This window comes from Lissotriton vulgaris, unplaced genomic scaffold, assembly GCF_964263255.1.
Source record: "Lissotriton vulgaris unplaced genomic scaffold, aLisVul1.2 SCAFFOLD_1797, whole genome shotgun sequence".
Taxonomy (NCBI): domain Eukaryota; kingdom Metazoa; phylum Chordata; class Amphibia; order Caudata; family Salamandridae; genus Lissotriton; species Lissotriton vulgaris.
The window spans coordinates 54,786-79,788 of NW_028244737.1; the positions used below are offsets into that span (position 1 = coordinate 54,786).

Here is a 25,003-nt window from a genome sequence, read left to right on the forward strand (position 1 = left end):
GCCAGGTGCCTCCTTCATCACGGCTCTCTCGTGAAGACATTTCTTATCAGCTTGTTAAATAAACAAGCTGATTAGAAAGGTCTTCACGACAGACGCAAACCAGGCGAGCCAGTCCGGCGAGAAAGGGCGTGAACAGAAACCCCTCATTTCCAATGGCAGGCCACCGTTTATCATAAACGGTGACACCGGCCAATGGAAATTATGGGCGGGGCTTAAAGCCCTCTTCTGACAGTCCTCTCCTACAAAATTTCTAGCGGAGGCGGTGCAAGGCTCTCTTCCCTGCAACCTAAGAGAGACCTAAAAATCTGTAAAACTGAAAACTCAGCCTTAATTAAAATCTAAAATTGTGCTACTTTGTAGGAAAGTTGTGGGTGGAATAGGGGAAACCATTGAAGAAAATAGTGCTCAGACTAGATAAAGCAGACCGTGTAAGAACACAAGCAGAAAATCCGGTCCTTCTGGCAGGTTAGAAATGCAGACAAGGGAGTATCAAAAAGGGACTACTAGGCCTATTCCTGAATCAAATGCAACAATTTAGTAAGGGCAGTACCAGGAGCCAATTGAAAAGATGGCTGCGAAATCGCAGAGCAGTGCATGCGCTGCCCAGGCTCGAGCTAAACAAATCTTGCCACTGAATAGTATATATTAGATTTTAGGTAAACAAAGGCTAACAAACCATACCTGTTAGTGAGGAGAGAGCCTGTGAAATTTAGTATGCATGAATTTCAATTGGTTCCTCTTACTGTCCTTTGTAAATGGTAGTTTTGATTAATAGGCTTAGTAGTCCCTCCTTAGTACCACTTTATCTCCTTTAGAACCTCCCATGAGCACTATTTTATTCATGCCTTTCTCCTAGCCGCTGTTGCAGGCACAATAAGCTCTTCCGCGTTATAAGCAACGAGGCATACCTTTGTTGTCTTCAGCGAGGCTCGCCAAACTATTTTTAGGTCGAGCCTAGAGTCAGCGCGCATATGCTCCTCTGTGAGGCATGCGGTATTGCAGTATGTACTTGTAGCCCTGCCCACATTTGCCATTGGCTTGTGTCATTGTCCTTCGTAAATGCAGGCTTCCGATTGGTTAATTGGCTTGTTAGTACCTCCTTAGTATGGTCTTGTTTTAATTTGTATCCTCCCATGAGGACTGGCCCTTTTAATTTGGCGGTTACATGTATGCTTTAATTAGAGCCTGGAAGTGCTATTTTCTCAATTGGGTTTTTTCTGCCTGCTGTCGGCAGGACACGCTCCGTGCTCGCTCTCTCTCACAATGTTTTTTTAAACTTCAAGCTGCACGGACACCTCAGATTGGATAATGGCTGACGTGCTTTTATTTTACCCGAACATGGGCGGGCTTGTTTTGATATAGTGGTCACCACAGCCCTATTTCTTTAACCCCTCCGTTTGTGCTGTGCCCATGACTAGTTGAGCTCTTCATGACCCAAGCGGGGATAATTCCCCTGCTGTGCTGAGCGTTCCACGCAAACAGGCGTGATCATGAAGAGCTGAGCTCGTCATGAGCACAGCGCCACCGTGCAGCGCGACGAGCTGAGCTCGTCACAAGCACGGTGGCGATGCACGCGTCCCCCTCCCCCCAGAGCCGCAGGGGAATTTCCCCCGCGGCGAAGGAGTTAAACATATAGCTGCTCATATTTCAAGCAGCTGTGTACTGTTTTGCTTAGGTGGTTTATGATTCTGATGCTCACTAGGGAGCAGCATGAGGTACTGCACCTAGACATGCAATGCTGTGCCTTGCTCACCAGGGAGCTCTAGGAGCAGCTTGCGGTACTACACTGGGACATACAATGCTAGTTCCTGGCTCACTACGCAAGCATTGGTAATGCACTAGGTCTCGCATTACTGAAAGTATGAGGTATTGGTGTTGTATTAATTGGAACGCCAATACCTCTAACTATCAGTAATGCGAGACCTATTGCATTGCAAAGGCTTGTTTCAATATTACATGCTTTTGAAAAGCAGCACAGGAGGCGTGCTGTGCCGCTTACCATATAACTTACAAAATTGATTTGGCGAACCTCTGTTTTCCTTCAGCGCGGCCGCCCAACTTCCATCTCTCTCACTTTCTTGCCCCATGCACATTTGCAATCCAACAAGTCTACCATTACTAAACGTTTGAGTGGTTAGCATTGCAAATAATAATGCAACAGCTCAAGCTTTAAGTAATGCGAGACCTATTGCATTGAAAATGCTTGTTCAATTTCTCCCTTATGCAGAACACGACAAAGCTATATAGCCAGATCATAGGCACTTTAAAAAGGGCCAGACACAAATGACTGAATGCCCCGTAAGCACACAGACTAGAGATGACATGGCATGTATTCCCCACAGGACAATTATACAACAATTACCATAAATAAACCCCACTCCAAGGCTGACCCTCTGAAAGTAGCAATCCAACTATCTTAGACCAAGGCTCCAATGAATGATAATCCAGTCTACCTTTTTCAAAACTTAACTCCCCCCACTTGATTTCCAGGAGCTAAAATGCTTTTCCTAAGCACCATTTGTAGCACGTTCTTTCCCCCCCCCCCGAAAAAAATCAGCACAAGGTTTTTTAGGTCTCGCGACCCATCGATGCGCGCAAGCGCATCGAGCGTAGCGAGAATTCATGTGGCGAAAACATCTTCAAACCAAAGGGCTTTCAGCCCCGCGGTTTTCATGCAGTGCCCGTGTACATGCACGCGCATCGCATGCAAGCCCAGCCCAGTCCTCCCCTCATTCACGCCCACCCACCAGGCTCTCCCGCCCCCATCAGGCTTCTCTCCCAATCCGCCTGCCTCCCGCCTGCCTCCCCTCGCGCATTCACGCCTCCCACCAGGCTTTCCCGCCCCCATCCGGCGTTCACGCCTCCCACCAGGCTTTCCCGCCCCCATCCGGCTTCCCTCGTAATCTGCCTGCCTCCCCTTGCTCGCATTCCCGCACCAGGCTCTCCCGAAACATTATTCATTTACTGCTCTCTCCATACTTGCATGTGCACAGACTTTGGTATGTTTAATCATCGACATGGACCTTCACATATGCGTTCAGGGCCGTGACTCACATTTCGCCTTCCTTCGTGCCCAGCCCCCCTCCCAGCGCTGCCTTGTTGGTTGATTGATCTCTATCGACCTCGCAGTTTGGTGCCTAATGAATCTGCAGTCCTGTGCTGCCTACCTTCATAAACATTGAGAAACATTTCCCTGCAAATTACTTCATTTACCGCTCTCTCCATACTTGTATCTTACTCCATCCTCTTTGATTTATATTAAACTTTCTCTATTCCTTCACAACCACCCCTCCCCCCTCCCCCACCCCAGATCGCGTCTCACGGCCGCCCGGCCGTGTCATCGCTTTCACTTCGCTTTCACTTTTACTCCCGCGTCTCTTTAAACACAGCTTGCACTTTGCTTTCTAGTTTAAAAGCTTGACAGTGTGTGTGCCTTTTTCTTCAACTAATAAAACTATTTGTGCTAACTGTACTTCTAGCCTTTCTCCAAAATGTCTCTTTTTCTCTCTGCCATCAAAACAGCAGCGTGCAAGTTTCCCGGCACCAGCACCGAAAGGGTGCAGTGCATTCTCTTGCTAGAAAATGGGGGCAGATCCTTCTTATCCGTGCTTCTCTCTTTGTCAGCCTCCATTCGCTGGTGATGACGCCTTACAAGTTACAAAATGTCTTCTTTGTGACTCAGCTTTCCAGAATCCCCTCCAACTTTGAGCTCGCTATGCACATTCTGGGCTTCAATTAGATGTTTTACATTGTTGCAGAATTTATTTTTTTAAATCGAAACATCAATTATCTTTCACTACCCGAAAAGATAACGCTCTTTTGCTACCTCTGTGTGCTATTGCTTGTAACATACGTGTGGGATTATTTCACACTTTAGTTCCTCTTCACCTTTAATTGTTTTAAGTATGGTGCCGCTTTTACTTTAATTTCTTTCCCGAATGCACACAGATTTCCCCTGTATCTTTAAAGACGTGAGTGATGCAGTTTAACATATAGCATGTTCTAGCACCTTTATTTGTATATGAATGGCACCACATTCACTTTAAGCGCGCCTTTAATTGTTTTTGTATTGCCCCGCTTTTATTTTCATTTCTTTCCCGAACGCACTCAGAAGCCTGTTCTTCCCCCATCCCTCAATCACCCCGTCCCGCTGTTCACGGTTGAGAGATCTCTGTCCTGTCTGACCCTCATTTACCCCACCCCATCTCCACTCTTAACCATTTTCCTTGCTACTGTCTCCTGAGCGCCACTCGCTTGTTTTTATTGGAGCTGTTGTAATTGTGAGGTTTATGGCGGGGTATTCTGGACGCCTGAAAGTGTGCAGAACAAAGGAAGGAATTCCATGGCTTGCAAGAGTGTGAAACATCACATGTTTTCACCAGTTGGAAACGAAACAAGAACAGGATACTTTAGTGCTTTAAGCTGCGTCATAAAGATTGTAATCTGTTAAAGCATCATCTGTGAGATGCAAATCAACTAACAGCAGGAAGCTAAGCTTCGGAAAAAAAATAGAAGTCACTGCTGAAGTAAGGGGTAAAAACACAACTCCCTCTTCGCATACGTTTAAATGCACGGAAAATGCTATTACTTTGTAGTCGTCAAGATAAATAAAAATGTCATCTTTGCCTATATTTTACAAAGAGAACGGACCCAGGAAACTGTCAAAAGCCGTAAAATACATCACCAAGAAAAGATGTAAATTAAAACATTAGCTTTACATGAAATACTGTTGGCCAGGCCCCTTGCCCCTATGCGTCTTAGTGTCACTGCGCCTGCTGCACCACTAATGCATACATGTAAATCGTCAGTGTGAACTATGCCCATGCTGTTAATAGGATCTCTGCTAATATTACAAGGAACAATGTAATAACAGTCCCAGCAACAATAACAATACATATTAAGTCCAGTAAGCTCAGCTGTCAAACAGCAAGTATTAAATCGTAATTAAAGCACTAGTCCGGGCCATTACTGCAGTTTCTGTGTTAAATATTAAGGGACACCACCACATCACTCAGGGACACCATCACACCACTCAGCAACACCACCACAGTCCTCAGGGACACCAACACGGCACTCAGGGACACCACCACAGCCCTCAGGGACACCACCACAGTCCTCAGGGACACCAACACGGCACTCAGGGACACCAACACGGCACTCAGGGACACCACCACAGTCCTCAGGGACACCAACACGGCACTCAGGGACACCACCACAGCCCTTAGGGACACCAACACAGCACTGATGTACACCACAAAATCAATCAGGGACACCACCACATCACTCAGGGACACCACCACACCACTCAGGGACACCACCACACCACTCAGGGACACCACCACATCACTCACGGACACCACCACATCACTCACGGACACCACCACATCACTCACGGACACCACCACATCACTCACGGACACCACCACATCACTCTGGGACACCACCACATCACTCTGGGACACCACCACATCACTCTGGGACACCACCACATCACTCTGGGACACCACCACATCACTCTGGGACTCCACCACATCACTCTAATACACCACCACATCACTCAGCACCACAACAGCACTGTCCTTGCTGGCTAACAACAAGCATTCCCATAGCCAATAGGACTCGCATTAGGAAAGTGTAAGCTATTGGCTTTGTAAATAACAATGCTATTAATTTATATATTTTCAATGCCAACACATTAAAAAAATGATTGTCATTTACAATACCAATAGCTCACACTTTCCTAATGCGAGACCTATTGGCAACGCCAGTGCTTGTTTTCTTATTCATCCTCCGTGCTCGAACTCTCATAAAAAAGTTATCTAGACATACAAGTCTAGTAGCTTGAATAATCTACTCGGCCTAACCCATCAACTTGCCTCAAATTGTGTGTGTAATCCTAGGCAAATATTTGGTTTTATGGAACAGCCTTTTTCTTCATTATCACATAAGAGTGCACATTCAGATATGCAAGTTCACGATTTCTGCTGTACAAAAAAAAAATATATATATTTACTAAACTTTTGCTCAGTGTATAATGAGAATGGAGCCCACATATAGGGTAGGCACGACCTCTTGGTTCATTGATAGCATTGGCATATGGGCAAGAGCACGAATATTTCCTAGTTCATGTTTAAAAACTCACTTTTCATAAATATCTTACTAAAGCATGATGTGGTAATGCACTGCCATTTACTGATAGCACATTTTCCATTGAAATGGGCACAAAACGTTCCCACCAACATGCAGTTTAAATGATAAAACTATATGGGGCATAGACAATGCTTGGAAATTGTGTTACAGGAAAAATATTTAACATCAGCAAATCACAGAGTAAAGTGCTCAGATTTGATTTGATCCTATACAAATCTTTTCACCAGATTTACAAGCATTTGCAATAGGTCTTGCATTTGCAAGAGTTAGTCATTAGTGTTGTAAATGACAATGTCTTTTACCTATATGTTTTTGGTTTGGAGTGTAGTGGATGTATGTGGTATGGAGTGGAATAATGTGGATTGTATTGGAATGGACAGTTGTGGAATTGTGTGGGGTTGAATTTTGTCATGTGGAGTATATTTGTTCAATGGAATTGTGTAGTATGGTGAATAGCTATGGGTGAGCTGCACAGAATAGATAGACAGGTAGTTTGAGCAGGTAGTGGTGAATGAACTTGAGACAGAGGAGTAGAAAGTGTGTGAGAAAGAGAGAAGGCCACATACAGATAAAGAGGGAGGATCTGTGTACCAGAAGATACCCTAAGAAGAGGATTAGAGTGTGGGTTTTAGGGACAGGAACCTTGAAAAGGAACGGGAAAGAAACTGTGCCTGGTATGTGTGATCAGGCAGTATAGAGAGGAGGTAGGGAGGGATGAGAGAAGGCAGTCGATTGGGATCTGAGAGGTGGTGTGGCAGTGTGGCGAAGATGAGAGGCAGTGAGTTTGAGGGAGAGTTGGCAGGGTTGTTGGAAGTGGAAGGGAGAGATGTGTTGAATTGGAATTGTGTGGTGAGAGGATGTGTAGTGGAAAAAGGTGGCATGTGAGGAAAAAAATGGGTCAACAGTGGCCAATTTACCTCACTCAGCAGTGTATAGGGAAATCCACTGACACTATACAGAACCTCGAAAGTCCCTGTATATACTCACTTTCTTCTTCATTTATTCATTAATTTGCTCAAATCTTGGTTTTGTTAAACTAAATCACCCAATTTTGAAAGAAAGCGGTTTCAATTAGAAACAATGGATATAGAAAAAAAAGTGATGTTGTGCAACAAAGCACAAACACCACTTCCGGGATTTACACAATCTTCAAAATGAAACTTATTCTTATACGTCTATCCCTAATTTTCTTGTAGATGCAACAAAAGCAAAATGTCATTAAGACAACACTAACAAACCTGGATATTCCCTGATAACACTAATAAGCCATATGTGGTGGTAGACTTTAGGTCTCGCAGAGAGACCTATTGCAGTCAAACCAGAAAGCTGAGTTCACGATGCGGATTTGTAGAAGTGCACGTGCTCGTGAACGCGCTTCTATCCCCCTGCCTTGCTCTTCAAACGCTCCCCTTACCATTTGCTCCTGCCTCCCCGCCCACTGCTTCACACTTCACGCCCGCCAGGCCGTGACTCGCATTTCTGCCCAGCCCAACCTCTTATTTACAACTGTTAGTCCTTTTGCATTAGTTTAGAGCTGTATTTCATGCTTTCCCACTTAGACTGCCACTATCTTTATTTTACGAATGCACACACACACCTCCCCTTCACCCTCGCTTTTCCTCTCCCTGTATCTCTTACTCGCTTTCTTCATTTCCACTTACTCTCACATACTTTTAACCTTTCTCTTTCAGTCTCTTACTCATTTTCAATCTCACTTTCTCAAAAACACTATCTTACGTGGCCTTGCAAACCGCTCGCACTCAGCCTTAGACTCTCTCAAGCCCATTGTCCCCCCCCCCCAACATCCACTCTGAGCCTTTCACCCCCACCTTTCTCTCTCCCACTCGCAGCCTTCTTGATCTATGTGTCCATGCCTTTCTTCCTTCTCTCGCTCATCGTTTTCCCGACCTTTCTCTGCTCTGTTTAAAACCTTTTCGAATGGCACAATATATGTTTTCATTTTACTTAAAAACCATGATCTGCTCAGTTATTTGTTACAACACAGCTGTTTGGTTGACGCAATCGAACAATGTTTTCAGATAGCCACATTTGATGTCATGTGCGTCTAATGTGTAATGTTAGTTTCATGACAGCTGGGCTTTCTTTGCACTATAATGTGCCATTCTCCTCCAAGATGACCTGGCCAGATTTGTAAACTTTCTTGTCCCCTTTCAAGTGCCATATTTGTACGTATTGGCTCATGTGTGCGAGAGCCTCCGAGAAAGGCCCCAAAAGTTCTTCCTTAAAGCTCTCAGATGTCATTCTTTCGTTTGCTCCGTTGTTTGTTTTTCAGAAGTTTTCAGTCCACCTTCCCACCTGAGCCAAGTCTATTATCCCCCTGCCTTGCTCTTCAAAGGCTCCCCTTACCATTTGCTCCTGCCTCCCCGCCCACTGCTTCACACTTCACGGCCGCCAGGCCGTGACTCGCATTTCTGCCCAGCCCCCTCCCAGGCCCTCTTCTGTCTGTTTTACCCCTTCACGCTCTGCATCTCACTCACAGCTTGGTGGCGCCAGCAGCTCTTCCCGCTCCGCCCCCTGCTGCATCAAAGGCCCCCCTAATTATTCACGGCCCGCCGGCCGTAATTTCAGTTTCACGGCCTCCAGGCCGTGTCTCCTTTTATTTTAATTTTTATTTTACCTGTTGTTTGTCTTCTGCCAGCCTCCTTTTCTCTTTGCTACCCTTTTCTATGTTTTTTAATCTTTGTTTTCTCACTGTACTGCCTTTTGCCCATCTCTTTCTACTGTCTCTCTTTTTTGCCCCTTCCCTTCTGAATGATGCATGTCTCTTTTCTGCATCGCACTTTGTCTGTCCTGCCCCACCCAGTCTCTCCCGTGGGTGCACTTACATTTCTCTATAATTTCTCATTGTCTCCACTAAGTGTCTTTATTGCTCTCTTCCTCTCGTGCGTTGATCTTAGTTTTTCTCATCCTCATTGCCTGTCTAATGCATGTCTCTTTCCTACTCTGCCCTTAAAATATTGGAATTTCGAGTTTCCCATTCACTCTCCTAGTCTCTTCATTGCTGTCACTATCTCTCGTTGCTATATTTCTCCCTGAGTAGTCTATCTCTTGCCTGTGTCTGTTTGTGCACCCATGCTTTTATTGTCTGTATAGCTCTCCTCTCTTGGACTCAAACTTTACACTTCCTCCTGCCTCTCTCTCTCTGTCACTTTTACCCAATGATGCCCTCTTCTTTCTCTTTCGTTCTCTCTGTACTGCCTTTTGCCCATCTCGTTTTTTCAACTCGTCCATCTACTACCACTATCGCGTCTGTATTACATACTTCCCAGTCCCTCATTTGCTAGCCCCATGCATTCATTTTTCCCCAACTTCTCATTGTCTCCCTCCAGTTTGTCTTACTCTTTCTCTCCCATTCATTCATATTGTCTGCTCTCGTCTTTCTCTCTCGCAATCTCTCTGGCCCACTCGTACCTTTTTCAGACTCACTATCTCCTACTTTCATAGCACCTACAATCTAGCTGCCACTGCCCTTCACTCCCTCTGTGCCCCTCCTCTCCCAGTGCTCTGCCTGCTCTATGCCTGTGCCTCTCCGCGGCTTGACCTGCTCGGTGGATCGTCGTCTTCCATATCTGCCTTTGCCCCTCCCGTTTCCCACCGCATGATCTCTGTCTGCGGCACTCTTCTTCCTCAAAGCCTGCCATCCTTTCTCTTTTACTCCTTCTTTGTGTCTGTTTCTCAGGCAGTTTCTGCCTTCTATCTCCCCTCCTCTCCCTCCCTCACTCTCCCTCTCCCTCAGCGCCACAGCATCCCTCAGCGCCACAGCATCCCTCAGCGCCACAGCATCCCTCAGCGCCACAGCATCCCTCAGCGCCACAGCATCCCTCAGCGCCACAGCATCCCTCAGCGCCACAGCATCCCTCAGCGCCACAGCATCCCTCAGCACCACAGCATCCCTCAGCGCCACAGCATCCCTCAGCGCCACAGCATCCCTCAGCACCACAGCATCCCCTCAGCAACACTGAAGGCCACAGCATCCCCTCAGCAACACTGAAGGCCACAGCATCCCTCAGCAACACTGAAGGCCACAGCATCCCTCAGCAACACTGAAGGCCACAGCATCCCTCAGCAACACTGAAGGCCACAGCATGCCTCAGCAACACTGAAGGCAACAGCATCACTCAGCACCACTGAAGGTAACAGCATCCCTCAGCACCACTGAAGGCAACAGCATCACTCAGCACCACTGAAGGCCACAGCATCCCTCAGCAACACTGAAGGCCACAGCATCCCTCAGCACCACTGAAGGCCACAGCATCCCTCAGCACCACTGAAGGCCACAGCATCACTCAGCACCACTGAAGGCCACAGCATCACTCAGCACCACTGAAGGCCACAGCATCACTCAGCACCACTGAAGGCCACAGCATCACTCAGCACCACTGAAGGCCACAGCATCACTCAGCACCACTGAAGGCCACAGCATCACTCAGCACCACTGAAGGCCACAGCATCACTCAGCACCACTGAAGGCCACAGCATCACTCAGCACCACTGAAGGCCACAGCATCACTCAGTGCCATTCAACAACAACTGGTTTTAATATGTTCTCTCAATGTTTCAAGCTTTATTACAAATGTCACAAAAAATGTTATTTCACAGCTGTTCTTGGATTTTCATCACAATAAAATACACTGAACATAATTACATAAGTTTAAGCTATTGCCATTATAAATTACAATAACTTTTATTTAAGTATTAGTTATCAAAAAAATAAAATCCATTGTTATTTGTAATATTAATACATCAACACATATTGCATTACAAATGCTATAGGTGTCACGCTTTCGAAAGTTAGAACTATTGGCATTGTAAATGACAAAGCTATTAATTTCGCTATTTTCAAAACCAACACATAAATAAAATATTTGTCATTTACAATACCAATAGATCAAACTTTCCCAATGCGAGACCTAGTGCATTGCAAATGCTTGTTTTTTTAATAAGCTGCATTGGCATAACTTGAAACAACTAAACACTACGGAGAAATAACTCAGTGGGTTAGGTGCTTGTTGCTTAGAGCCTGCTGTTGAATACCAAGGCATGTGCATAGAAGCAACTAGGAAAATCGAGTTTTGGGGATTGGCCTTCTGAGACGTCCTACATCCGCACAGGGCAGCAATGACTTTAAAACATTTGCAAAGTGTCATTTTAGCTGAATCAAGTTTGGGCCTGGTGACTTCTGCAGCAAGCGTATGCTGCAGTTGCGTGGGGGGTGGGGGTCATTTGACTGGGCCTGAGAAGAGGACCAAGAAGTATCAATGACCTGTGTGTGGATACCCTATGGGCAGGCACAACCAGAGTAAAACAACAGTGGTATCTGCCTTTGGGAGCACAGAATATTGCACCAAAATCAGTTAACTGCAGTGTTGGAATGTTTTGATTAAAATATGGCCTTACGTGTGACCAGCAAAGCTGCGAAAGAAGGTTTCTTTTTTTGTTGTTGCTTTAAAGCTGAAATTGAAAATATCCTAAAACAGTTACATTGCTTATATTAACCCTTTCGATGCTGATGACGAGCTCAGCTCGTCATGATGCACGGGTGAGCTGTGCTGATGACGAGCTGAGCTCGTCATGAAACAATGGGAAAGCAAAGGATCCAGCATGAGAGGGGAAAACGCCTAGCAGCCAAGGTGTTAAGCAAGCCTGCTAAAATGTACACATGAGCACAAGGGGAGGGATGTTAAAAACATAGCACCAACAAAAAGGTGTAGGAAGGAATTTTGGGTGAGGAAGAAGAATGTAGCTGGCCTAACTTCACTGCAGTGTAGTTTATTAACATCCCTGAGGGGTATCACACCCAAGGCACTTCTGACCTGAAGGGTGCCCAATTCAGCAGCTGTGCTGTATATGTCTACATTTCTAGAGGAGTCAGAAGGAAGTGCAAAGATTAGTAGAAGCAGATCAATGTAATATGCTGGTGGTACCCACACAGCCTTGCCCAGAAAACGCATGAGAAAGCAGCAGGTGAATTTTGTCGGCCGTTAGACACTCCGGAAAGCAGGGCCCGAAGGGAATAGCAACAGTTCTACAACTAAACACACCGATTCACGCTGGAGGCTCCCGATTTCAAACCTAGTGAATCTTTCAACAAGCAGCAGCTGAGATCTCCAGGGTTTACTGTCTGCAAACGTGCAGCAAGGTGGAAGAGACGCAATGCGCAAGCAAAATATCCAGTCCGGGTGGGCAGGGGCCAAAAGGAGACAGGGCGGGAACAAACAAGCCTCACTCCAAACCAAAAGCGAGCGTTTAACAAACTGTGACACGTGCCAATTAAAAGCATGGGTGGAGCTTCAACCAGACTTCTGAAAGCAACCAGACAATAGATCTAGCAGAGCGAGCCACGTATGCGCTGCGAGGCTAGGCGAGAACTAAAAATGTGTCTTCATAATTAGTGGAATATATCTGAAATGTTTGAACAGTTCACTTATTAGCTATTTTAGTGCTGAGTTAGAAAAAAAGACTGAAATATACAGCCTCTCATTTCACATGCTTTGTACAGTGCAGATTGTCACACAGGTCACTTTACAAAACACTAATTTGAGTCACAGAAAGAATAGTAAAGTAGAAAGACAAACTGACTTTTCACATCCGTCTCAAAAACCCAAACAAATATGACAAGATAAGATATAAAAGCATATTTATTGCTCGTTTACTTTATGAGCAAGCAGAACGCCTGTTGTCAGTTTGCCAGAGCGGGAGAGTAGGCCCTAAAAATAACTCTTCCTGATTAAATCCAGCTTGCCATAGCGAGTGGATTTTTCAAGCCATGATCCTTTTGAATTGACTAAAGTTATTTTTAATAGATTTCGTCCTCTTCTTTAACATCTTTATTGCAGTATCTTAAACTTTTCTTTCTGACTTTTCGCATGTCTTCAATTTCTGCTATACGTCCTCGCTCTCCGACTTCTTTGCCACAGTGCATTTTTTTCGTACATCTCCTTTAACTGTACCTATGATGCGCCCATTCCTATCTAATCTTCTAAATGTAAGTATATGCCAAGCAACTAGAGTTTCCAGATTACAAACTTAACATATATTGCTGTTAAGTCAAGAATACTTTCTTACAGGATACTGGAATATTGAGGTGGGGAGTTTGTAATGATGGATGAGATAATTGTATGATGGGTGTGTGGAATCTCTGGGGGAACTGTTCATATCAAAATTGGCAACGAGCTGGAGGACATCACGGAAGAAAGGAGCAGGCAGAGAATGGTTCCGTGCCGAAATTCATGGGTGAACATGAACCACAGAGAAAGCATTGCATATTAATTCTCGGTGCATACGCTGGCAAGATCAACTGCAAGTAACTTACTACTGAATGTATTCTATTTGGTGCTAAATCGGTTTCCGCTGCCTTGGTCGATCTCGACTCGCTGACCTAATACTGCTATCCTGGCAGTGCGACCGTGAATCTGTAAGCCGCTACTGCTTCGCATGTGACATGATTGTGCAAGGCATAACAGAAGTAGCAAGGTGTTGGTGAGGCATAATAGGAGCAGAAGACATGATTACGCATGGCATATAGCGCCCATATCGAATTGGACAGAAACACAACGTGATGGTGTAAGCAGACGGCCATCTATGGTGAAGTGTCAACGCTCGCAAGTTTGTGCACAAATAAAGGAGTCAGCAGGTCAGCGTTTTACTTTAAATATGCAAAATCTTCGTATTAGCTTTACAACACATTTCACTGTGGATGTGGATATTAAGCCAGCTTGTTTCACGAGTGCCCAGTGGAGTTTTTATCTGAAATAAGAATTATACAGTGAGAACGAGAAATTTTACAAATAATTTTGATAAAGGAGTAAATATTTATTATGTGGTGAAGAATGGACAGTGGCTTATTACATTTTGCCAAACACTGAAGAATCCCACATAATATACATTTATCTTCATTTGTGTCCTGTATTATTATTTTATAATGAGCCAGCAAACATTTTCAAAATGTTCTCTGCAGGCACTTTGATCTTATAGGATCGGAACCGGATTGAGATGGACTGAATGGAAACAGTACTTCCTTAATTATACTAAAACAATGGATGTTGATGGTAAAATGTACCCGTAACACAAGAAACGCATTCTTTTGCTTTCATTGGGCCCACAAATACTAAAAACTTACAACCAAATTTACAAAAAAACGTTTCTGGAATAGCCACCGCGGCGATTTATGTACACCCCCGAAGACACAGAAGTTGCAAAGCTGGAATCCCCATGATCCCGAACACTTTGTATACTGTATCTACGATTTTGTACGAATGACAGTTTTAACCCTGCAATGTGGTCATATTTTGCCAACCTGATGCTTTTATATTGTGATGTTTCTTTATTTAAAAAAAGGTATTAAAAAAAGGGAAACAACTGAAGTTGGAGTTAAAATCGACAACTATGTTAGTAAGTTCAGAAACTTAGCAACAGATTTTGCGGTTACTAGATTGTTATAAAATTCGATCTGTGATCGGGTGGTTATGCATGCCTCAAATCCTGCAATTTAAGAAAGGCTATGGATGAATGAGGAAGCATGTCAGGACGATGAGCTTGGAATTTATTTATTTATACAGCTTATAAAGCGCCTGGTTGCACTGGCTAGTGAGTCCCCGCGCTGCTCCCCCCTGAACTCTCTCTTGGGTCGGTGCCGGTGAGATAAGAGTTTCCTCTGAACTGGCTTAGTCTTTGGGGAACAGAGTGGTTTTAAGTTCTCTCCTGAAGATGGACTCTGACGTTTCAAGACGTAGCCTCTGTGGCAGTTTGTTCCACTCCGTAGCGGTCTGGACCCTGAAAGAGCGTCCTCCTTTCTCACTCTGTTGAACCTAGGGACATGAACTTGCCCCGTCCCCTTTGACCTTAACTGTCTTGTAGGTTCATACCGACTAAGAAAACTATATAAGTATTTAGGGCCCCTTCCCTGAAGAATACGTGACCTACACAGAGGGCCTTGAATCTCACCCGTTCCCGAACCGGTAACCAATGCAAGGTCCCGAGTGCTTTTTTTGCTGATGCTCTTCTGGGCAGCCGCAGGATCAGGCGGGCAGCCTCATTTTCTATTCGCTGTAGTCTCTGGAGACATTTTGCACTGGCCCCCAAGTACAGGACATTCCCATAGTCCAGTCTGGACGTTATTAGGGCATGGACCAGGGTTTGTCTGACCGGCTGAGGCACGAGATACAGTGTTTTCATGAGGACCCGTAGCATTCCAAAAAAAGTGCCCGCCACCTGTTTGGTCTGGTGTTCAAACGATATTTTATCGTCTATCCAGATCCCTAAGTTCTTCGCTGGGAGAGAGAAGTACACCCAGCCTATCCGGCCACCAGGCCGAGGTCCAGACTGAAAGGGTTCTGCCCACAATAAGTACCTCTGTCTTCTTACCATTTAATTGGAGACAGTTCTCAGCCATCGATGTGGCAAGCTCCTGCATACATGCCGAAAAATTGGCGGCACATTGTTCCTTGGGTTGTGACATGGTCACGATCAGTTAAGTGTCGTCAGCATACAACACTGCCTCAACCCCAAATCTATCTGTGATCCAGCCACTGGTGCCACGTATAGATTAAATAGTGCGGGGCTGAGGCTGGACCCCTGTGGTACTCCCCGTTTGAGACTTCCTTAGACCGAAAAGGCCCCTGTGCTACCTGGAAGCTACGGTCAGTTAAGAATGACTCCAACCATTTCCATGCATTGCCCACCACTCCTCCCTTTTTCAGACACTGTAGCAGAATGTGATGAGCTACAGTGTTGAATGCGGCACTAAGATAGAGCAAGATCAAAGCCGCTGTTTGACCTTCGTCCGCATATTTGCATAAGGTTTCCATAGAAAGTAGTAGGGCTGACTCCGTCGAGTGCAGGGCACAGAAGCCAGATTGGGAAGAGTGGAGCAAGCCGTTGGCCTCCATATGGGCAGAGTTGTTTATTGACTGCTTTTTCCGATCTTAACGAAATATGGGAGCAGCGAGATGGGACGTAGATTTTCTAATTTCTCCATACTAATATTGGGCTTCTTCCTCAGGGAAAGGACCACTGCTTTCTTCCAGGTTTTAGGTACATGTCCCGAGTTGAAGGAGAGTTCAAGTAAATGTCTGATGTGGGGCTCAAGAGTTTCTATACTGCCATGAAGTATTTTGGGGGGTGCTGGATCTCTGGGGGAGCCAGATTTAATGCTTCCTACAATCTGGCATAAAGCTTCTCGAGAGGGTACAACAAATGCAGTAAGGCAGTTCTTGTCTTGGATAATGGGGGTTTCAGTCTTGCCATCACCCATCCTGGCTGAATCTGGAAAGGCGGAGTAGATCTTGTCTACCTTACTAGCAAAGAACTCTGCTACCTGATTTAACTGATCCACTCATAGGGGCTGCTGTCCTGGCGAGATCTGACAGTTCCTTATATACTAGAAACAGCTACTTCATGGAGTTATCCGCACCTTCAATTCTGGTGCAGTAGTAGGCTTTGCGGGCTTTCCGGATGAGTGAGTGGTATTCTCTCAGGCCCCTTTTATATCCATCCCTCTCTGTCTCTGAATAGCTTCCTCTCCATCTCCTCTCTAGTCGTTTGCACTCTGCTTTCTTTTCCCGCAGTTCAACATTGAACCATGGGGCCGATTTGGATTTTCTCAGGGGTGTATTCTGCGTCCATGGCACTGTGCAGTCTAGCGCTTCTAGGATATGCGTGTCTAGTGCCTCACAGGCTAACTCAATTCCTACACCCCCAGGGTGGCCTCCCTGTTCTATTGCATTATTGAATGCTTCCGTTGAAAACTTTGCCCATTTTCTGTGTCTAAATCCGGTACTAGTCCCTTTCTGTACCATGGTTTCAGGAACTGCTGCTCTAAATGCGACTAAGAAATGATCCGACCAGGCCACTGGAGTGGGGGGGTGCTACGGTCAGTGCTTCCCAGTTAGCAAAGATCGGATCCAGGAGGTGGCCTTGGCAATGGGTGGGCAGTTCAGATTTCAGTTGCAGTTGTATACCTGCTAATTCCTGTCTGATTTCCTGTGCTTCCGCGTCAAAGTGGAGATTCAGATCCCCTAAGAGGAGGAGCCTCTCATATTTTAAAACTGGTTGTGTAAGACTTTCTACTAGCTGTGCGGAAAACCGAGCTCCTGGCCCAGGGGGTTGGTAGGTCAGAAATCCCTTGAGGGCGTGATCATGGGATGCCGAGATAGAGAAGAAACCAGTCTCACTACCCGCAATATCCGCCTCCTCCAGGGTACAGGCCAGCTCATGTGTATGTATTATGGCTATCCCTCCCCCTCTCCCCTTTTTCCTATCTATTCTGTTAATGCCATATCCTGACGGGAGGGCACTCAGCACTTCTGGCGCCGAGGTGGCATTAAGCCATGTCTCCGTGAGAAAAAGGACATCCACCTGTCCATCCAACAAATAATCATGAACTTCCGTTTTATACTTCCCTAGCAAGCGACAATTGATGTGGGCTAGATTTAGTATATGTCCCCTGCACCTCGTCCTAAGTAGACGATTTACGGTGAAGGGGCAGTGTGCACATTTTTTATCAGTGTTCGAGGCTCATGCTGTGCAGGCATCTGTTACGTGTTGGAGGACATAGAGCTAAAAGCTCCTGGGAACTGTAATGTTTTTTTGGGTGAAAACTGGCAGGGGTTCGAGCCCCTAGCCCTGGTCGGCCGCAGACTGGCCCGAATTCGGCACGCCGCCGGCGCGCCTGCCGCCTGCGCTGGAGAGGGCCGATGCACATTTTATAGGGCGTGAGGAGGGCGGGAAGATGGAAAACAACTAGTCCGCACCCTCAATGTCCCCCCCCCCCCAAAGATGGCAGCTTACCCCTCTCCGATCCGGCGTCAGCACCTAGTCGGCTGCACTAGGATCAGGGGTCGGGCTGAGAAAGAACAAGGTTAGTGAGTGGGCGCCTATATCCTGGAGCAGCAAAGGATGAAATGCGCGATCTCCACACACCACGTACTTTGAGCAGAGCAAAAATTACACAATTTAAAAAGCAAGTAGCACGTAACACACAGTTAAAACAATTACAAGCTGTGCAGTCTACCGGCTTTCCGCCTCAGGAGAATATTAACAAAAGTTTGCGCAAAGCAGAGATATCTAGTAGATGCGCGAGTGCATTGAGGAAAGAAGTAAATGAACAGTCAGAGATGATTGCTAAAATAAAAAGAAGCACAAAACAGAAATAAGCATGGAATACACCTAGAAGTGTGAAGGTATACAAAGAACCCCCCCAAGTGCTATGGGAGTGGAAGTGCTGAGCATTTGGGAAATTAGGTCCTTCAAAAAAGAGAAGTATAGCACATGTGGCATTCATCATGGCAAAAGGTATGCAGGAGGAGAACAAAATCAGCTAAATGTGTAAGGGAGTATGAAGAATCAGATGGTGACACTAGTAGGAATGATGAAGGCAGATGAGAATGTTGTTCCGAGTTAAAGACAAAACTGGGTGTTGGATGAAGATTGGGGGAGTTGGTATCAAAAGCTATGCGGATTCCAGCTCACCTCATACTATTATAAATGAAGAGGTACAGAGGAAGAACTTTGTGGATAAAGTGGGTTCGAAGCTATTTCCTCCTATCGATCAGATGGTTATAGAGGAGAAAAAAAATTCAAAATGGCAGGATACTGTTGATTCAAACTTTAATTTAAAATTCGTAGTACATATGTACTGAACATTTCTGAGAAGGGTCCATCTGTGCTTGGTTGGATCAGAATTAAGAACAGTATCTTTATTCAAATGGCAGAGAATAGGTATTAGTTATGGATGAAGGTGTGAAATTAGGGGATAAAATAGTAAAAAATGTCACTGCATTTGAGAAAATATTGGCAACTTGTGTGGATTCAAACATAAAATCAGACTCAAGGAAGGGGTTCTACTGAAAACACAAAGTCATAAACATCTCCATATCATTAAGAAGATGTAGCGAGAGAACTGGACAAACTGGAGGTTGCAAGAATAATAGAACATGGAGGCATTCATGGGTTTCACCTCTGGTGGTTGCCGGGGGTGTGGAAATTTTTAAAATATCTACTTGTCCATGGGGCAGGTTGATTCATAAATCTACTTGTCCTGTAACAAAATCCACTTGTCCCTTTGGTGCCATGTTGGGCAGCGATAAATTATGGCAGCTATCACATTATATAAGAGCTCTTATATAGCCTCTCTGATTATGCCAGGGCTCATACCATAGTAGTGTTTGAATAAGTGGTGAATTTACGACATTGCACACATTTTGACATAGTCAACACTAAACAGGCCATTAAAGCATCATTCTGGTGGCCTGAGATGGATACAGAAATAAGGTGATATACGTTTGTGACTGCGAGGTCTACAAAACAGCTGACAAATCATTAGTCACGTTGAGACCTCCAATTGGCACAAGTCATGTACGTAATTCCCCAAGTGAGTGTGTAGTTATTAACATAATGGGATCAATAGAAACGGACACAAGTTTAGATATGTTGTACAGACGGCCTATGTAGGAAGCTGGCTCTGTATATACTATACAAAAAACGAGGTACAGTGTACAAAGAGTCCAGTAGAACTCCAAAGGTAGGCAGAGGTAACCGTCCTCTCCATTTGTGGTAGTGTGGTCTAGCAGTAAGGCTGTACCAGAGGGTAATGGAAAACATTTGTTGTACACACTCAATCAGCAAATGATGTCACACACTCAAAGACCGCACTCAGACCAACTTTTTCTGTATAAAAATATTAAGTTCTTTTATTTCTGGAACTAAGCCATGCTTGGCACAGGTAAGTGAAATATACAATTACTTTTTAAGTTACTTTTTCTACTCAGAGTGAAATGTTTAGCTATCACACTGGGGCATTTCCTAGAGAAGAGGTAAGTAAAATCCGATTTGCACAGTTGTAATTTTTCAGGTTTCCAAACAAATCAACTCCACGCAACATTTTTTCAGAGAAAAATAAACAGTCAATAGGTTTCTATGGAGAGAAATTAAGATAACGGTTACCAGGTAAGTACTCTGTCTTTGGGGTAAGAACAAGGGTTCTCCCCAGGGTTAAGGATGCACTCTTATTTCAACCTCAGGTAAGAGAGCTAGCTAAGTTGGGATGCCTGGGGATGATGGGACACTGTCGCTTGGGCCACCCAAGGCCGTGGGCGCAGGCATCGGGTTTCTCTTACCAGCTCTGGACGCTGTTTGGGGGGGGGGGGAATCCTTCAGAAAGAGGCTGCAGGCTTCACTTGGGAATTTGAGGCAGGTCAGAGATCACGGATCAGAATCTCAGGGGAGACGACCTTGTGGTGTTAGGCCACTCGAACTCGGGTCGTAGGCGACAGGTGCAGACTCGCAGATTTGGCCAGGGCCAGAGTCTGTGGGTGAACAAATCTGTATTCACATGAGACAAAGTCTTCTTTGGAATGCAGGGCAGATCCTCTGGGGTCTTGAGGTTGCTGGCTGCAGGACACACCCGAGTTTCGCTTCTGCAGGTTCAAGGTGGGGACAGGCAGATTGGTTGTTTCTTGCTGAGGCGGCAAGGTTCGAGGGGTGCCCCTAAATACTAGATTTAGGGGTGTTACATGTAAGTAACGGTTGGGACCAATGGGTGCATTCCATGGGCTGAGCACACCCCCTATTAAGCCACCCTAGAGTGGGAGGGGGGCATATGCCTCACTTAGGTTGGCTGGGTACCCCCATCTGCAACATGGCGTTGACAGAGTTCTGCTTCACCTTGCCTCTCCCACCGGTGGGGTTGGCAGAGGTGGGCACATCTCCCTTCCTCACTTGGTTTTCCCACCGGTTCTCCCGCCCAAAGTGGGGGGTCTGAACCGGTGGGGACCAGTTGCTGGAAGCAGCAAAAGGCCTAGGGAAAGCTCACAAAGGCGGCAAGCCTTCGTGGAGCCTACTCATCCCGGGGAGGAGGCTTCCCACCTCGTCCCAGGATGTGCATTGTTTCAGACCCCCGAGAGCAGCAGGCTCTCGACCCAGGAGTCCAGCGACATGTCTGGTTGTGGCAGCTGGGGAGCAGCCACTTTTTCTGTGTGTATTTGTCACTAAACCCCACACTGGCATCAGTGAGGGTTTAATGTGCTGAGGAGTTTTATGCCGAACTCCTCCGTTTTCAGTAAAGCCATTATGGTACTGTGGAGTTTGTAATGCTAAACTTCCAGCACCATATACTCTTAATGGCATTACTACACTTACCATGTCTAAGAATTGGCTTAGATACTGTAGGGATATAGGTCTCATGCACCTGTACACTAACCATTGGTATACTGCACCCAGCTAGAGGGGTGGCTGATCTATGCCAGGGCAGTGGGTTGTAGGCATGGCACACAGGGATGTGTGCCATGTCCACTCTTCACTTTGTTCTGCACCAAAACATGCAGCATGCAAAGGCAATGTGTGTGTGTGTAAAGGTACAGGGCCTACAATGGTGGCACAATAAGTTCTGCAGCCCTATGGCCACAGTGCCCTAGGTACCTGTGGTACCATTTACATGGGGCTGGCCTGTGGCCATAGTACTAATTGGGTTTTGTTTTCAATACAGTTTTAGGGAAAGAACATAGGCTCAGGGTACCTGTTTGGCAAGTGCCCAGGGCACACTCAGTCAAGGTACATCAGCAATTCAGCAAAAAAGTAGGGGCAACCATGCAAAAGGAGGGCACTTTCGTGCCACCTATTCTTAAAATTGTGGAGAAAGTGGTCTCTAATAAGTATTTGCATTTATAGATCAGTTATTTTTGTTGGCTGGTAGTACAGAAAACTTACTTTGTGATAAGGGGGTGCAATATACATCCATTAAAAACAAAGAATACTTTGAGAGATTGGCATTGTACAACCCAAGCAGCAATGGTATGGTTGAGCGCTTCAACCAAGTAATAACCCCTTCCATGCTCATGACGGAACCGTTCCGTCATGAGCGTCGGTTGGGTTGTGCTTATGACGGAACAGTTCCGTCATGGTTCCATTGGTTCTTTAGAACCTTCAGCAGCGCAGCGGAATCCACGTAGCGCTGAAGGGGTTAAAGAACGCCATCCAGTGTGTGGTAAAAAAATTTAATGTATGGGAGACTCAACTGGAGAATATGGTTTGGTGTACAGATCAAGAATAATAGAGTGGCAAGAGGAGTCAGTAAAAGGGAGGTTGGAATCGGTGCAAACTAAAAGAAAAGATTAGTATGATAACAAACTTGTAACAAAAAATTTGAAATTGTAGCGGGACAATGGGTAAAGAAACCTGGTAAGGTACCAAAAGTAGGTTATGTGCGACCTTCAAAGTTGGGAAAGTGATGAAGAATGCTGCATGGCTATGGAAGGGTGAGGAATTTAAAAAAAAAAAAAAAATAGCTAGATGTAGAACCCTTCTAAGGGGAGGTTGGGGGTCAAAGAATCTAACAGAAAGAAAATAAAACATGTGGTTGAAGGATTATGTATCTTTATTTTCCTCTATTGTAATTGCATTTATATAGCGCTTACTACCCCTGACGAGGAGTCAAAGCGCTTTTTCAGCGAGTAGCACGCTACTCCAGGACCCATAGAGGATGTGTTGAATTAGTATATAGTGAAACATGCAGTTACATTTTAAGTGGTGGATAGGTTAATCAGTTAATTGGATAGCAGAAGGATAGAGGAGGACAAAGGTTTGTATTTATATAGCGCTTGTTGACGCACACTATTCAGGAAGCCTACAATGGATTAGTGGTGAATTAATATGGTGAAATATGAAGTAATTTCAGGTGGATATTAGTCAGTTACTTGGAGTGCGAAGGATAGCGGAGGGATATAAGGGGAAGAAAGATTTGCATTCATATAGAACTTGTTACCCCTGATGGGCGTTGAAGCGCTTTTTCTGGCGAGTAGCACGCCACTCCATAACCCATAAAGGATTACTGTTGAACATTAGTATAGTAAAAAAAATATGAAGTAATTTGAGTAGGGAGGAGGCATCAAAAGGAGAGGACTCCAAATATTCTTAAAAACTCCCACTTCTATTAGTCAGCCTGTGGAGAACTTGTATGTTTAACCTGCCTAAACAGAATAGTAGGTTTGTTAATCATGTATTTGTTTGCATTAATAAAACAGGAACAGGCCGTAGCTGCAGTGTTTGAATATGTATAGACCTATATAAACATTGCCAATTTAGTAAAATAATTCTGAGGCGCGGCATTAAAAAGTTTGAAGACCACAGCTCCAGGTGAACGGTTAGGGACACTCCGTGGTACTTTGTGAAGGCTGTACCTGTTTGCACAGGTCTATCCTCATATGAATAACGATAGGTTAAACCAGACCGAGCGGTGGATTTCTTCATAACAGGCGCTCCATTGATACAAGGAATACCATAAACTTAACCTTTCGGTAAGCACTACAAAAAACCAACCCTGCAGTGGGTCCTCTTGGAATTAAAATTCTAGTACTGGACGCTCGGGGATAACGACCCAATGAGGGGAGTGGACCTGTGTTTCTAAATGCGTGGATGGGATGGCAGACAGACTGTAACGATTCGTGGAAAGAGCTATCCCATGATTCGGTGGGAATGGCGGGAGGTCCGCTTTTGCAGACTGGGTAGAGAGGCCCTTGGACTGGAAGAACAGCCTAGATGAGGGTCCTCCCACGTTTCTGCAGGGGCGCCATCAGTATCATCACCCAATGGCCCTGTACGGAATCTGAAAGAAGCAACGGCAGAACAACAATGTAAACAGGTACAGGCAGGGGTTTCGCCGCGGTTCAAGAACTGCAGCCTCCTTTGTCCGTTGGTGGCTGCACGCTCTGTAGGCCTTGAGCTGACTTGACCTATGCGCCCAAGATGGTCAGCAAGCCTCTCTTACCTGCTTTTTGATGCGGTCCGTCCCGCTGTGGCTCCGCCTGAAAGGTGGGAGTGTGTTGTATCCTGCTCAGGGATTGAGGCTTGGCGGGTGTTCGTAACTCGCCTTCCCGCACGGCTAATGGAATGAGAGGCGGTCACAGAAAGCGATAGAAGGGGGAGGGGCGATAGAGCGAGAAGCTGGCAAGAGCGCCGTCAAGCCAAAACAAGCGTGAGTGCGCCACCTATGTCTTAAAATTGGAACTTGTTTCCTAGATTAAATGACATAAAGGGTTAGAAGTAAAATGGTGGTGGGGATAGCAATTAAAGACGGACTAAAGAGACGACGGGGCTTGCGCAGTTATTAAACGAGGAACGTAGGTAGCAGCCATCTAGAAACGGTGGCAAATTTCATTTTAGTGGTAATAAATCAACTGATAATTTCGTCGCCAGGGCTCGTTGAGCATGACGGACATAGTTATTTTGCAGAGAACGTCATTACTAGACCGTACGGTGCGCTATATAGGTGGTAGAGTATTTTCCTAACAAGCAAGGGTTGCGGCACGAGTAACAAAAGCAGGAGGTGTGGAGTCGTAGGCATCAGATTAAATAAAGAAACATGGTTGTGGTCAGTCCAGCGCCAATTTCCGCTATTTAAGTATCGCATAATTACCAACATTTGAAAACAATTTCCAAGTACACTTTACAGCACAGCTAACAATTACTAATATGAAAATGTAGCACACCCACTGCCCCTAAGCTCCACCCACTCTGCCCAACCCACATAATTAGCATGTTTTAACTCCGACTAATTCTATTACAGGACCGGAGGCTTCTCTTTCTTTACTGTAGAAAACACAGCAGCCAATAAACATACAGTTTAGTGCAAATAAAACTTCAAAGTCCATGATGCTTGGCGTAGCCACGCCCCCTTCAGCACCCATAAGAGCCTAGGTCACACCATCAGCTTCCTCTTTGCTGCTCACACAGCAAGAGTTAGGTGCCCAGCCCCTTACCTATGCATGTGTGCTGTTTTCAAATGCTTTATAATTGATTGAGGACGATTTGCAAGTGGTTTCACATTTAAAAGATTGCAAAT

The 25,003-nt window shown here is 45.4% G+C and overlaps 1 long non-coding RNA gene across 1 annotated transcript in view; it reads right to left on the reverse strand.

The window, feature by feature from the left end:
* Positions 1 to 24,097, reverse strand: part of LOC147667150 (uncharacterized) — a 68,248-nt gene extending 44,151 nt beyond the window's left edge. The window contains exon 1 of the long non-coding RNA XR_015304495.1: positions 23,930 to 24,097. This is a non-coding gene — a long non-coding RNA (uncharacterized LOC147667150). The remainder of the gene's footprint in view (positions 1 to 23,929) is intronic.
* Between the last annotated feature and the right edge of the window lie 906 nt (positions 24,098 to 25,003).